Here is a 15,132-nt window from a genome sequence, read left to right on the forward strand (position 1 = left end):
GTTCCCGCTCAGCCCAGTCAAAACTGTTCGCTGCTCTGGCCCCCCAATGGTGGAACAAACTCCCTCACGACGCCAGGACAGCGGTGTCAATCACCACCTTCCGGAGACACCTGAAACCCCACCTCTTTAAGGAATACCTAGGATAGGATAAAGTAATCCTTCTCACCCCCCCCTTAAAAGATTTAGATGCACTGTTGTAAAGTGGCTGCTCCACTGGATGTCATAAGGTGAATGCACCAATTTGTAAGTCGCTCTGGATAAGAGCGTCTGCTAAATGACTTAAATGTAATGTAAATGTAAATGTTGACTTTGTTGTCCTTAAGCGATTTTGCCACAACTTTTGAAGTATGCTTGGGGTCATTGTCCATTTGGAAGACCCATTTGCCACCAAGCTTGTCCCCAAGCATACTTCCAAAGTTGTGGCAAAATGACTTAAGGACAACAAAGTCAAGGTATTGGAGTGACCATCACAAAGCCCCGACCTCAATCCTGTAAAACATTTGTGGGCAGAACTGAAAAAGCGTGTGCGAGCAAGGAGGCCTATACAAACCTGACTCACTTACACCAGCTATGTCAATAAAAATAGGCCAAAATTCACCCAACATATTGTGGGAAGCTTGTGGAAGGCTACCCAAAACGTTTGACCCAAGTTAAACAATTTAAAGGCGATGCTACCAACTACTAATTGAGTAAATGTAAACTTCTGACCCACTGGGAATGTCATGAAACAAAAACAAAAAAAAGCTGAAATATTTTTCTACTGACTTCAACTGTATGCCTTAATTAAAAATATATATAGACTCAACTCCTAGCTTTCATTATACACCAAATCTGATGTGCTCCTATGTTAGTGCTCATGGGGTCTTTTAGATGGAAATGCCCTTGTCATAATCCAACCTATTATAACCATATAATTGTTAGGGGACATTTCTACTGCCACAATAAATCCACAGTTTGTTTGTGTTGTGATATAAAGAGCTCACTACGTTGCCTCCCTTTCACACACATATCTTTCCTGTCACACACACACACACACACACACACACACACGCAAATTTACTCAGCATGTCATGCTACTAGCAAACATTGTGACAACCAACCCCGTACTGTGTGACAACCAACCCCACGATGGGGCTGATGGAAAGAGTGTGTTTGATGGTTTAGAACTCCATGTTGGAATAACAAGTGTACCTATTTCAACCCAACACCTTGGTCTTTTTATTCATGTTGAAAAGAGTCTTGTTAAATATACCGGTACTGAAAAATACACACCAGAGTAAAAAGTGTTACTCCCCTACCTAGTGGCGCTTTCCATTAGACTGCTGATCTATGTGCAGATCGGTCCTGCAATTACTACAGCAAACCCAAGAGGTCAAAAGGAACAGAGGACAATCTCAATGGGTTTCCCAGAGAACATCATGAACTCAAACATACTCTCTAAAATAACTGTCATAACTATGAGAATACATGGATGTTTAGATTGAAAAGGGAATAAAAGAAAATGGTGGGCCTATGGTTTATGAGCTAGGATACATAATACGACTATGACATCAAAAAGTCGCAAAAAAATCCTTGCGCCGTTTTAGGCTGGGTTTTTGTACAGCACTTTGATCTATCAGCTGATGTAAGGTCTATACAAATACATTTGATTTGATTTATTGCCTTAGACTGCACATGATGGGCATCATTCACAAGTTATAATATTCTCACCCATTAGACTCTTCTTACTTGAATCTTGTCTTTACAGAAACTAAATAATATATGTGTGAAATTAGTTTTGATCTAGAATGGTCCATTATCATGCACCCGTCAGAACAGGGGGAAAAATACATGTCATCTGTATACACTTGAATAGCGAATAGGAGGACACTTTTCCCACAGTTCATTTTCATGCCAGCCAGGCATGCTACTCCGGTTGTCTAGCAAAGCATTTTGCTTAATATTAGGAAAGTTTAGCAATAAATATAGTAGCCCTATAGAAAGCTGATGGGAGCATCCTCTTTTTAATAGAGGCCATCAAAACTCTGTTTTCTCACACAATTGCATAGCCTATAGAAATGTTGCGCAACATGGGCTTTAAGGAACACATTTAATTCCACGCATTAACCAGCTATGAGGAGCTGGCTCTCGCTGTGCAACAGGAAAATGCTCTCATGAAGTATTTGATTTAATTTTCCATTGAATTTGCATTGATGTCAGAGTGGTTAGAGGGACAATAGATTCATGACTGGTGACTTCCAGTGTGTAATAGGGTCACCGGTCACAGTAAGAGCCCTACATACAACCCCAACCTCTGTTTGGACAGAATAATTAGCCCACATAGTCAGCCATTAATGTTAATTAGCTAGGGCTTGCCAGCCGAGGGACCTGCCAAAAATCCGGTGTTTCTATGTCAAACAGTTTTGTTGTAATTCTGTCTTCTGTGATGCATATAAGGTGTAATATTGGGATGCAAACTCAAAATTGAATACATTTCAACTCTATATCTGACATGGTACCGGTGTGCCTTTTTAAGTCCATAACCATGTGTGTGAGGTATATACTTTTGTTTCAATGTACAGTCGTGGCCAAAATATTTGAGAATGACACAAATATAAATGTTCACAAAGTCTGCAGCCTCAGTTTGTATGATGACAATTTGCATTTCCTCCATATTGTTATGAAGAGTGATCAGATGAATTGCAAAGAAATTGCAAGGCCCCTCTTTGCTATGCAAATGAACTGAATCCCCCAAAAACATTTCCACTGCATTTCAGCCCTGCCACAAAAGAACCAGCTGACATCATGTCAGTGATTCTCTCGTTAACACGTGTGAGTGTTGACGAGGACCAGGCTGGAGATCACTCTGTCATGCTGATTGAGTTCGAATAAAGCTTCAAAAGGAGGGTGGTACTTGGAATCTGAGAGGAAACACGTGCCGTCATCATTGCTTTGCACAAAAAGGGCTTCACAAGCAAGGATATTGCTGCCAGTAAGATTGCACCTATATCAACCATTTATCGGCTCACCAAGACCTTCAAGGAGAGCGGTTCAATTATTGCGAAGAATGCTTCAGTGCGCCCAAGAAAGTCCAGCAAGTGTCAGGACTGACTCCTAAAGTTGATTCAGCTGTGGGATCGGGGCAACACCAGTACAGAGCTTGCTCAGGGATGGCATCAGGCAGGTGTGAGTGCATCTGCACGCACAGTGAGGCGAAGACTTTTGGAGGATGGTCTGGTGTCCAGAAGGGCAGCAAAGAAGGAACTTCTCTCCACGAAAAACATCAGGGACAGACTGATATTCTTCAAAAGGTACAGGGATTGGACTGCTGAGTCATTTTCTCTGATGAATCCTCTTTCCGATTGTTTGGGGCATCCGGAAAAAAGCTTGTCCGGAGAAGACAAGGTGAGCGCTACCATCAGTCCTGTGTCATGCCAACAGTAAAACATCCTGAGACCATTCATGTGTGGGGTTCCATCTCAGCCAAGAGAGTGGGCTCACTCACAAGTTTCTTGAAAAAGAAAGGTCAACACTGCAAATATTGACTCTTTGCATCAACTTAATGTAATTGTCAATACAAGCCTATGACACTTATGAAATGCTTGTAATTATACTTCAGTATTCCATAGTAACATCTGACAAAAATATCTAAAGACACTGAGGCTGTAAACTTTGTGGAAATTAATATTTGTCATTCTCAAAACTTTTGGCCATGACTGTAGATATGTTTGACTACCAAGAAACACTGTGTGACCCTGATTGTAAAGGCTGTCTTGGGTGGAAGAAGGAGAGGACCAAAGTGCAGCGTTGTTGGTGTTCATCTTTTTAATAAGAAACTGAACACTTCAAAAAATACAAAACAACAAAGTAACAACTGAAACAGTTCTATCTGGTGCAGACACACAAAGACTGAAAATAACCATCCACAAAACAAAGGAAAACAGGCTACCTAAATATGGTTCTCAATCAGGGACAACGAAAGACAGCTGCCTCTGATTGAGAACCATATCAGGCCAAACACAGAAATAGAAAATATAGAAAAACTAACATAGACTGCCCACCCCAACTCACGCCCTGACCATACTAAATAAAGACAAAACAAAGGAATAAAGGTCAGAACGTGACACTGATTTCGCCCACTGCAGTAAAAGGTTAAAGTCAGGTTCTCAGAACATTAAGAAAACTTCCCATAAAAATCACAAGAAAACATAATAACATTCAAGGAACATTCTAAGAATGTTATTTAAAAACATGTACATTTCATTCTCAGCATCAACTGGCCAGGAGTTACAGCTGTCCTTAAGTGACACTAGAGCCACAGCTCTGTTTGTCACATTATTAAAGCAATAATCCTTAGTTGCTACATCCATTTTTGGACGTATAAATAAATGATATATAGGAAGAATATAACTTGTAAAAACCTCACACACTTGTCCGGACATATTGCCTGGGAAAGCGTTCCTTTTTATCCAAACCGCTCAACGGGCATCTGCATGGCCAAGCTTTCTACTTGAGATGCTTGATGCCCAGAAAGTCCCGCCTTTCCCATCTACTCATTGGTTTTCACGAGCATACTAACCCACGAGGGTGATTGAAAGATGAACGAGGAGAGATTAATCAAAGATAACTAACTAAAAACTAACCCTTTTATCTGTTGTTATGCAGGTGAGTGAGGACCCAAAAGCGATTTAACAGAAACAGAGTCTTTTAATGTCCAAACAGGGAAAACATAAATCCTCTTATCTTTACAGGAGAGTCCCCCTTCTAGTAGTAGAGGAGAATAGCAGGGCTAGCGGCAACAGACTGCTGGTCCCTCCAGGTAGGCGCGGGCCGTAGAGGACAGAGACACCTGCTCACACGCAGCATCTGATGAAGAGGCAGATTACGACGGGACAAGGGCAAAGCAAACAAGAATCCGACAAGGACAGAAGCAGAAACAGAGAGAGAAATAGAGACTTAATCAGAGGGCAAAAGAGGGGACAGGTGTGAGAGAGTAAACGAGGTCGTTAGGAGAATGAGGAACAGCTGGGAGCAGGAACGGAACGATAGAGAGAGAGAGAGATAGAGAGAGAGAAAGTAACCTAATACGACCAGCAGGGGGAAACGAAGAGAAGAGAAAGCACAGGGACAAGACGTAACATGACAATACATGACATCTGTGGATTAATTGTTGGAGTAGAGAAACACACAATTTTGTATCAAAATTATACAAAGATCAAGCTAAAAAAGGACATTTCAGGTTAAATATCCAGTTTGGCCAAGGTGTCATAAGCTTAGTTAAACTGTCGTACCCCATCAGAACCCAACATATAAGCTTGTTTGACTCCAATGTTTGTAAACAACAAACACTATATAGCCTCAAAACATGGTTAAAACTATCATTTTGATATTATCGATGGTCAGTCCTTTCATTCATAGCTCTGTCTATGAATTACATCTATATTTTGAGAGTGGTTACATTTGACCAGGCCCATCATTCAGCTTTTTACCGAAACAGAGGCAGGGTGCCCGCTTTGTTATTGTTTCAACTGAAACCCCTGTCAGACAAAACCGAAACACTGAGATCTTTGAAACTTTCAGAACACTAATAAAAAAATTAAAAATAAAGTGTTACCAAGGAAGAGTTAACTCAGAGCCAGGTGACATTGCACCGACGCAGAGTCTGTGAATACTGGTTTACACAGAGTGTACACCTTCCTGAATGGCACACATACACAATCCATGTCTCACTTGGCTCAAGGCCTAAAAATCCTTCTTTAAGATGTCTCCTCCCCTTCATTTGGGCTCCCGAGTGGTGCAGTAGTCTAAGGCACTTCATATCAGTGTTGGAGGTGTCACTACAGATGCCCTGGTTTGAATCCAGGCTGTTTCACAACCAGCCGTAATTGGCCCGGGGTTGTTCGGGTTTGGTCGGTGTAAGCCGTCATTGTAAATATAATTTGTTCTTAACTGATTTGCCTAGTTAAATAAAGTAAAAAATCTACACTGGTTGGATTGGATTAACAAGTGGCATCAATAAGGAATTGTAACTTTCACCTGGTCAGTCTATGTCATGGAAAGAGCATGTGCTCTTAATGTTTTGTACACTCAGTGTGTGTCCAAGGTCCCCATTCCACTTCATACTGCAGGTGGCAGAGGAAACAACCCTATTTTGACAGGTACTTCAAATCAGATTTTATTTGTCACATACACATGGTTAGCAGATTTTAGTGGAGCGCAATGTGATCCAAGATGGCGTAGCAGTGAAGACGTGTTTTGTTCGTGTCTCGTGTACTTTTGTATTTTTCATATTTTTTTGTGTATATATTTCAACTTTATTTTCAATCTCTTTTCAATTTTTAATTTGATTATACCTTCTGGTAACCTGCCTCACCCAATGTGATACAGTATCGCTATTATTAAAAAAAAAAAAAAATTTAGAACACATTCAAGAACCTCCAGAAGCTAACCAGCTAATTGGCTACAAGCTATTTAGTCATTGTTAGCCACTGCTAGCGGCTTTTTAGCTTCTGCACAGATACCAGCCCTGTTCTTAGCCTGGATAATACTCGCCAGTCTACCAGTATTGGACTGTCTCTCCACAACAACGCCGGATTCCTGCCGTAATCCCTAGACCACTACTTCTGATCTTCACAGCTAGCTTGCAGCTAGATAGCTCACAGATAGCTTGCACTCACCGTGGCATCCAGTACCGAAGCTATCCCTGAGGCCCACCTCCCGGCCTACTCAGCTGTCCACCCGAACCCCACTCATACACGGCTAGAGCCCAATACTCCACCGGATCCTTGCTGTAAACTCTGGACCTTGGCACCGGATCACCGCTGCTACCAATTTTCTATAGTGGCTAACGCCACTGCCACGAAGCTAGAACCAGTTAGCCTTGAGCCAGGCGCATCTCCCGGCTAGCAAACTAAATTCTACAATACCTCTTTCGCCATATGGCTTGGATTCTCTGTCGACACGGCCCCCCGCCGCACAACCACGACTGGTAAAATACTTATTTTCCACCATAATTTGCAAATACATTCATAAAAAATCCTACAATGTGATTTTCTGGATTTTTTTCTCATTTTGTCTGTCATAGTTGAAGTCATAGGTACATGATGAAAATTACAGGCCTCTCATCTTTTTAAGTGGGAGTACTTGCACAATTGGTGGCTGACTAAATACTTTTTTGCCCCACTGTAATTCTGTGTGATTATTTAGGTATTTAGTAAATAAATAATTAATCCCAATTTTGTATTGCTGATTCAACTTATTAGCCAGGGTTCGTGAAGATAATCAAGAACTTACAACTTTCAGATGAGACTGAAATAAGGTGACGATTAATATTCACTGCTATTGATGTAAAATATTACTAGGTCTTTAAGAGTTTATTCGGAAGATAACAGGTCTATAAATATTATTTTGTGGTGCCCCGACTCTCTAGTTAATTACATTTACATGATTAGCTCAATCAGGTAATACTAATTACAGAGAAAGGATTTTATAGAATAGCATGTCATATCACTTAATCCGGCATAGCCAAAGACACGACACTGTACATATGAGATGAATAATGTAGAGTATGTAAACATTATATGAAGTGGCATTGTTTAAGTGGCTAGTGATACATTTATTACATCCCATTTTTTCATTATTAAAGTGGCTGGAGTTGAGTCAGTATGTTGGCAGGAGCCACTCAGTGTTAGTGATGGCTGTTTAACAGTCTGATGGCCTTGAGATAGAGCCTGTTTTTCAGTCTCTCGGTCACAGCTTTGATGCACCTGTACTGACCTCGCCTTCTGGATGATAGCGGGGTGAACAGGCAGTGGCTCGGGTGGTTGTTGTCCTTGATGATCTTTATGGCCTTCCTGTGACATCGGGTGGTGTAGGTGTCCTGGAGGGCAGGTAGTTTACCCCCGGTGATGTGTTGTGCAGACCTCACTAGCCTCTGGAGAGCCTTACGGTTGTGGGCAGAGCAGTTGCCGTACCAGGCGGTGATATAGCCCGACAGGATGCTTTCGATTGTTCATCTGTAGAAGTTTGTGAGATGCTTTTGGTGACAAGCCGGATTTCTTCAGCCTCCTGAGGTTGAAGAGGCGCTGTTGCGCCTTCTTCACAACGCTGTCTGTGTGGGTGGAAAAATTCAGTTTGTCCGTGATGTGTGCGCAGAGGAACTTCAAACTTACTTCCCTCTCCACTACTGTCCCGTCGATATGGATAGGGGGGTGCTCCCTCTGCTGTTTCCTGAAGTCCACCATCATCTCCTTTGTTTTGTTGACGTTGAGTGTGAGGTTATTTTCCTGACACCACACTCCAAGGGCCCTCACCTCCTTCCTGTAGGCCGTCTCGTCGTTGTCGGTAATCAAGCCTACCACTGTAGTGTCGTCCGCAAACTTGATGATTGAGTTGGAGGCGTGCATGGCCACGCAGTCTTGGGTGAACAGGGAGTACAGGAGAGGGCTCAGAACGCACCCGTGTGGGGCCCCAGTGTTGAGGATCAGCGGGGTGGAGATGTTGTTACCTACCCTCACCGGCCCGTTAGGAAGTCCAGTACACCAGTTGCACAGGGCGGGGTCGAGACCCAGGGTCTTGAGCTTGATGACGAGCTTTGGAGGGTACTATGGTGTTAAATGCTGAGCTGTAGTCGATGAACAGCGCACTCACATAGGTATTCCTCTTGTCCAGATGTGTTAGGGCAGTGTGGTTGCGATTGCGTCATCTGTGGACCTATTGGGGCGGTAAGCAAATTGGAGTGGGTCTAGGGTGTCAGGTAGGGTGGAGGTGATATGGTCCTTGACTAGTCTCTCAAAGCACTTCATGATGACGGAAGTGAGTGCTACGGGGCGGTAGTCGTTTAGCTCAGTTACCTTAGCTTTCTTGGGAACAGGGACAATGGTGGCCCTCTTGAAGAATGTGGGAACAGCAGACTGGGATAAGGATTGATTGAAAATGTCTGTAAACACACCAGCCAGCTGGTCTGCGCATGCTCTGAGGACGTGGCTGGGGATGCAGTCTGGGCCTGCAGCCTTGCGAGGGTGAACACGTTTAAATGTTTTACTCACATCGGCTGCAGTGAAGGAGAGTCCGCATGTTTTGGTTGGGGGCCGTGTCAGTGGCACTGTATTGTCCTCAAAGCGAGCAAAAAACATTATTTAGTCTTTCTGGGAGCAAGACATCCTGGTCCGCGAAGGGGCTGGTTTTCTTTTTGTAATACGTGATTGACTGTAGACCCTGCCACATACCTCTTGTGTCTGAGCTGTTGAATTGCGATTCTACTTTGTCTCTATACTGACGCTTAGCTTGTTTGATTGCCTTGCGGAGGGAATAGCTACACTGTTTGTATTCGGTCATGTTTCCTGTCACCTTGCCCTGATTAAAAGCAGTGGTTCGGCTTTCAGTTTCCCCGCCCTCCTTTCAGCTTTTCTGAAAGGAGGGCGGGGGAGGGCCTTATATGCATCGTAGAAGTGAGAATAACAATGATCCAGGGTTTTACAAGCCATGTTACAATCAGTTTGATGAGCGGAGGAGTAGTTAGACATGTTAACATCAGTGTGATAAGTTGAGAGGGGATGAGCAGTTAGACATGTTACCATCAGTGTGATTAGGGAGGAGCATCTAGACATTGTACCATCAGTGTGATGAGAGGAGGAGTAGTTAGACATGTTACCATCAGTGTGGTGAGGGGAGGAGTAGTTATACATGTTACCATCAGTGTGGTGAGGGGAGGAGTAGTTATACATGTTACCATCAGTGTGGTGAGGGGAGGAGTAGTTAGACATGTTACCATCAGTGTGATGAGGAGAGGAGTAGTTACATTTACATTTACATTTAAGTCATTTAGCAGACGCTCTTATCCAGAGCGACTTACAAATTGGTGCGTTCACCTTAAGACATCCAGTGGAACAGCCACTTTACAATAGTGCATCTAAATATTTTAAGGGGGAAGGATTACTTTATCCTATCCTAGGTATTCCTGAAAGAGGTGGGGTTTCAGGTGTCTCCGGAAGGTGGTGATTGACTCCGCTGTCCTGGCGTCGTGACGGAGTTTGTTCCACCATTGGGGGGCCAGAGCAGCGAACAGTTTTGACTGGGCTGCGCAGGAACTGTACTTCCTCAGTGGTAGGGAGGCGAGCAGGCCAGAGGTGGATGAACGCAGTGCCCTTGTTTGGGTGTAGGGCCTGATCAGAGCCTGGAGGTACTGAGGTGCCGTTCCCCTCACAGCTCCGTAGGCAAGCACCATGGTCTTGTAGCGGATGCGAGCTTCAACTGGAAGCCAGTGGAGAGAGCGGAGGAGCGGGGTGACGTGAGAGAACTTGGGAAGGTTGAACACCAGACGGGCTGCGGCGTTCTGGATGAGTTGTAGGGGTTTAATGGCACAGGCAGTTTAATGGCATAGTTAGACATGTTACCATCAGTGTGATTAGGGGAGGAGTAGTTATCACACTGATGGTAACATGTCTAACTACTCCTCCCCTCATCACACTGATGGTAACATGTCTGAGGGGAGGAGTAGTTAGACATGGTACCATCAGTGTGATGAGGGGAGGAGTAGTTAGACATGTTACCATCAGTGTGATGAGGGGAGGAGTAGTTAGACATGTTACCATCAGTGTGATGAGGGGAGGAGTAGTTAGACATGTTACCATCAGTGTGATGAGGGGAGGAGTAGTTAGACATGGTACCATCAGTGTGATGAGGGGAGGAGTAGTTAGACATGTTACCATCAGTGTGATTAGGGGAGGAGTAGTTAGACATGTTACCATCAGTGTGATTAGGGTAGGAGCAGCGAGACATGTTACCATCAGTGTGATGAGGGGAAGAGCAGCGAGACATGTTACCATCAGTGTGATGAGGGGAAGAGCAGTTAGACATGTTACCATCAGTGTGATGAGGGTAGGAGCAGCTAGACATGTTACCATCAGTGTGATGAGGGTAGGAGCAGCTAGACATGTTACCATCAGTGTGATGAGGGGTGGAATAGTTAGACATGTTACCATCAGTGTGATGAGGGGTGGAATAGTTAGACATGTTACTATCAGTGTGATGAGGGGAAGAGCAGCGAGACATGTAACTATCAGTGTGATGAGGGTAGGAGCAGCGAGACATGTTACCATCAGTGTGATGAGGGGAAGAGCAGCGAGACATGTTACCATCAGTGTGATGAGGGGAAGAGCAGTTAGACATGTTACCATCAGTGTGATGAAGGGAGGAATAGTTAGACATGTTACCATCAGTGTGATGAGGGGTGGAATAGTTAGACTGTTGCCATCAGTGTGATGAGGGTAGGAGCAGCTAGACATGTTACCATCAGTGTGATGAGGGTAGGAGCAGCTAGACATGTTACCATCAGTGTGATGAGGGGTGGAATAGTTAGACATGTTACCATCAGTGTGATGAGGGGTGGAATAGTTAGACATGTTACTATCAGTGTGATGAGGGGAAGAGCAGCGAGACATGTAACTATCAGTGTGATGAGGGTAGGAGCAGCGAGACATGTTACCATCAGTGTGATGAGGGGAAGAGCAGCGAGACATGTTACCATCAGTGTGATGAGGGGAAGAGCAGTTAGACATGTTACCATCAGTGTGATGAGAGGAGGAATAGTTAGACATGTTACCATCAGTGTGATGAGGGGTGGAATAGTTAGACTGTTGCCATCAGTGTGATGAGGGTAGGAGCAGCTAGACATGTTACCATCAGTGTGATGAGGGTAGGAGCAGCTAGACATGTTACCATCAGTGTGATGAGGGGAATAGCAGCGAGACATGTTACCATCAGTGTGATTAGGGTAGGAGCAGCGAGACATGTTACCATCAGTGTGATGAGGGGAAGAGCAGCGAGACATGTTACCATCAGTGTGATGAGGGGAAGAGCAGTTAGACATGTTACCATCAGTGTGATGAGGGTAGGAGCAGCTAGACATGTTACCATCAGTGTGATGAGGGTAGGAGCAGCTAGACATGTTACCATCAGTGTGATGGTGGGTGGAATAGTTAGACATGTTACTATCAGTGTGATGAGGGGAAGAGCAGCGAGACATGTAACTATCAGTGTGATGAGGGTAGGAGCAGCGAGACATGTTGCCATCAGTGTGATGAGGGTAGGAGCAGCTAGACATGTTACCATCAGTGTGATGAGGGTAGGAGCAGCTAGACATGTTACCATCAGTGTGATGAGGGGTGGAATAGTTAGACATGTTACCATCAGTGTGATGAGGGGTGGAATAGTTAGACATGTTACTATCAGTGTGATGAGGGGAAGAGCAGCGAGACATGTAACTATCAGTGTGATGAGGGTAGGAGCAGCGAGACATGTTACCATCAGTGTGATGAGGGGAAGAGCGGCGAGACATGTTACCATCAGTGTGATGAGGGGAAGAGCAGTTAGACATGTTACCATCAGTGTGATGAGGGGAGGAATAGTTAGACATGTTACCATCAGTGTGATGAGGGGTGGAATAGTTAGACTGTTGCCATCAGTGTGATGAGGGTAGGAGCAGCTAGACATGTTACCATCAGTGTGATGAGGGTAGGAGCAGCTAGACATGTTACCATCAGTGTGATGAGGGGAAGAGCAGCGAGACATGTTACCATCAGTGTGATGAGGGTAGGAGCAGCTAGACATGTTACCATCAGTGTGATGAGGGTAGGAGCAGCTAGACATGTTACCATCAGTGTGATGAGTGGAAGAGCAGCGAGACATGTTACCATCAGTGTGATGAGGGTAGGAGCAGCTAGACATGTTACCATCAGTGTGATGAGGGGAAGAGCAGCGAGACATGTTACCATCAGTGTGATGAGGGTAGGAGCAGCTAGACATGTTACCATCAGTGTGATGAGGGTAGGAGCAGCTAGACATGTTACCATCAGTGTGATGAGGGGAAGAGCAGTTAAACATGTTACCATCAGTGTGATGAGGGGAAGAGCAGTTAGACATGTTACCATCAGTGTGATGAGGGTAGGAGCAGCTAGACATGTTACCATCAGTGTGATGAGGGTAGGAGCAGCTAGACATGTTACCATCAGTGTGATGAGGGTAGGAGCAGCTAGACATGCTACCATCAGTGTGATGAGGGGAGGAATAGTTAGACATGTTACTATCAGTGTGATGAGGGGAAGAGCAGCGAGACATGTTACCATCAGTGTGATGAGGGGAGGAATAGTTAGACATGTTACCATCAGTGTGATGAGGGGAAGAGCAGCTAGACATGTTACCATCAGTGTGATGAGGGGAAGAGCAGTTAGACATGTTACTATCAGTGTGATGAGGGGAGGAATAGTTAGACATGTTACCATCAGTGTGATGAGGGTAGGAGCAGCTAGACATGTTACTGTCAGTGTGATGAGGGTAGGAGCAGCTAGACATGTTACCATCAGTGTGATGAGGGGAGGAATAGTTAGACATGTTACCATCAGTGTGATGAGGGTAGGAGCAGCTAGACATGTTACCATCAGTGTGATGAGGGGAAGAGCAGCTAGACATGTTTACCATCAGTGTGATGAGGGGTGGAATAGTTAGACATGTTACCATCAGTGTGATGAGGGTAGGAGCAGCTAGACATGTTACCATCAGTGTGATGAGGGGAAGAGCAGCGAGACATGTTACCATCAGTGTGATGAGGGTAGGAGCAGCTAGACATGTTACCATCAGTGTGATGAGGGTAGGAGCAGCTAGACATGTTACCATCAGTGTGATGAGGGGAGGAGTAGTTAGACATGTTACCATCAGTGTGATTAGGGGAGGAGTAGTTAGACATGTTTACCATCAGTGTGATTAGGGTAGGAGCAGCGAGACATGTTACCATCAGTGTGATGAGGGGAAGAGCAGCGAGACATGTTACCATCAGTGTGATGAGGGGAAGAGCAGTTAGACATGTTACCATCAGTGTGATGAGGGTAGGAGCAGCTAGACATGTTACCATCAGTGTGATGAGGGTAGGAGCAGCTAGACATGTTACCATCAGTGTGATGAGGGGAGGAGTAGCTAGACATGTTACCATCAGTGTGATTAGGGTAGGAGCAGCGAGACATGTTACCATCAGTGTGATGAGGGGAAGAGCAGTTAGACATGTTACCATCAGTGTGATGAGGGTAGGAGCAGCTAGACATGTTACCATCAGTGTGATGAGCGTAGGAGCAGCTAGACATGTTACCATCAATTTGATGAGGGGAGGAGTAGTTAGACATGCTACCATCAGTGTGATTAGGGGAGGAGTAGTTAGACATGTTACCATCAGTGTGATTAGGGTAGGAGCAGCTAGACATGTTATCATTAGTGTGATGAGGGGAGGAATAGTTAGACATGTTACTATCAGTGTGATGAGGGGAAGAGCAGTTAGACATGTTACCATCAGTGTGATGAGGGGAAGAGCAGCGAGACATGTTACCATCAGTGTGATGAGGGGAGGAATAGTTAGACATGTTACCATCAGTGTGATGAGGGTAGGAGCAGCGAGACATGTTACCATCAGTGTGATGAGGGGAAGAGCAGCTAGACATGTTACCATCAGTGTGATGAGGGGAAGAGCAGTTAGACATGTTACTATCAGTGTGATGAGGGGAGGAATAGTTAGACATGTTACCATCAGTGTGATGAGGGTAGGAGCAGCTAGACATGTTACCATCAGTGTGATGAGGGTAGGAGCAGATAGACATGTTACCATCAGTGTGATGAGGGGAGGAACAGTTAGACATGTCACCATCAGTGTGATGAGGGTAGGAGCAGCTAGACATGTTACCATCAGTGTGATGAGGGGAGGAACAGTTAGACATGTCACCATCAGTGTGATTAGGGTAGGAGCAGCGAGACATGTTACCATCAGTGTGATGAGTGGAAGAGCAGCGAGACATGTTACCATCAGTGTGATGAGGGGAAGAGCAGCGAGACATGTTACCATCGGTGTGATGAGGGGTGGAATAGTTAGACATGTAACTATCAGTGTGATGAGGGGAAGAGCAGCGAGACATGTTACCATCAGTGTGATGAGGGGAGGAATAGTTAGAAATGTAACTATCAGTGTGATGAGGGGAAGAGCAGCGAGACATGTTACCATCAGTGTGATGAGGGGAAGAGCAGCTAGACATGTTACCATCAGTGTGATGAGGGGAGGAATAGTTAGACATGTTACCATCAGTGTGATGAGGGGAGGAATAGTTAGACATGTTACTA

This window comes from Oncorhynchus nerka, linkage group LG28 (genome assembly GCF_034236695.1).
Source record: "Oncorhynchus nerka isolate Pitt River linkage group LG28, Oner_Uvic_2.0, whole genome shotgun sequence".
NCBI lineage: Eukaryota > Metazoa > Chordata > Actinopteri > Salmoniformes > Salmonidae > Oncorhynchus > Oncorhynchus nerka.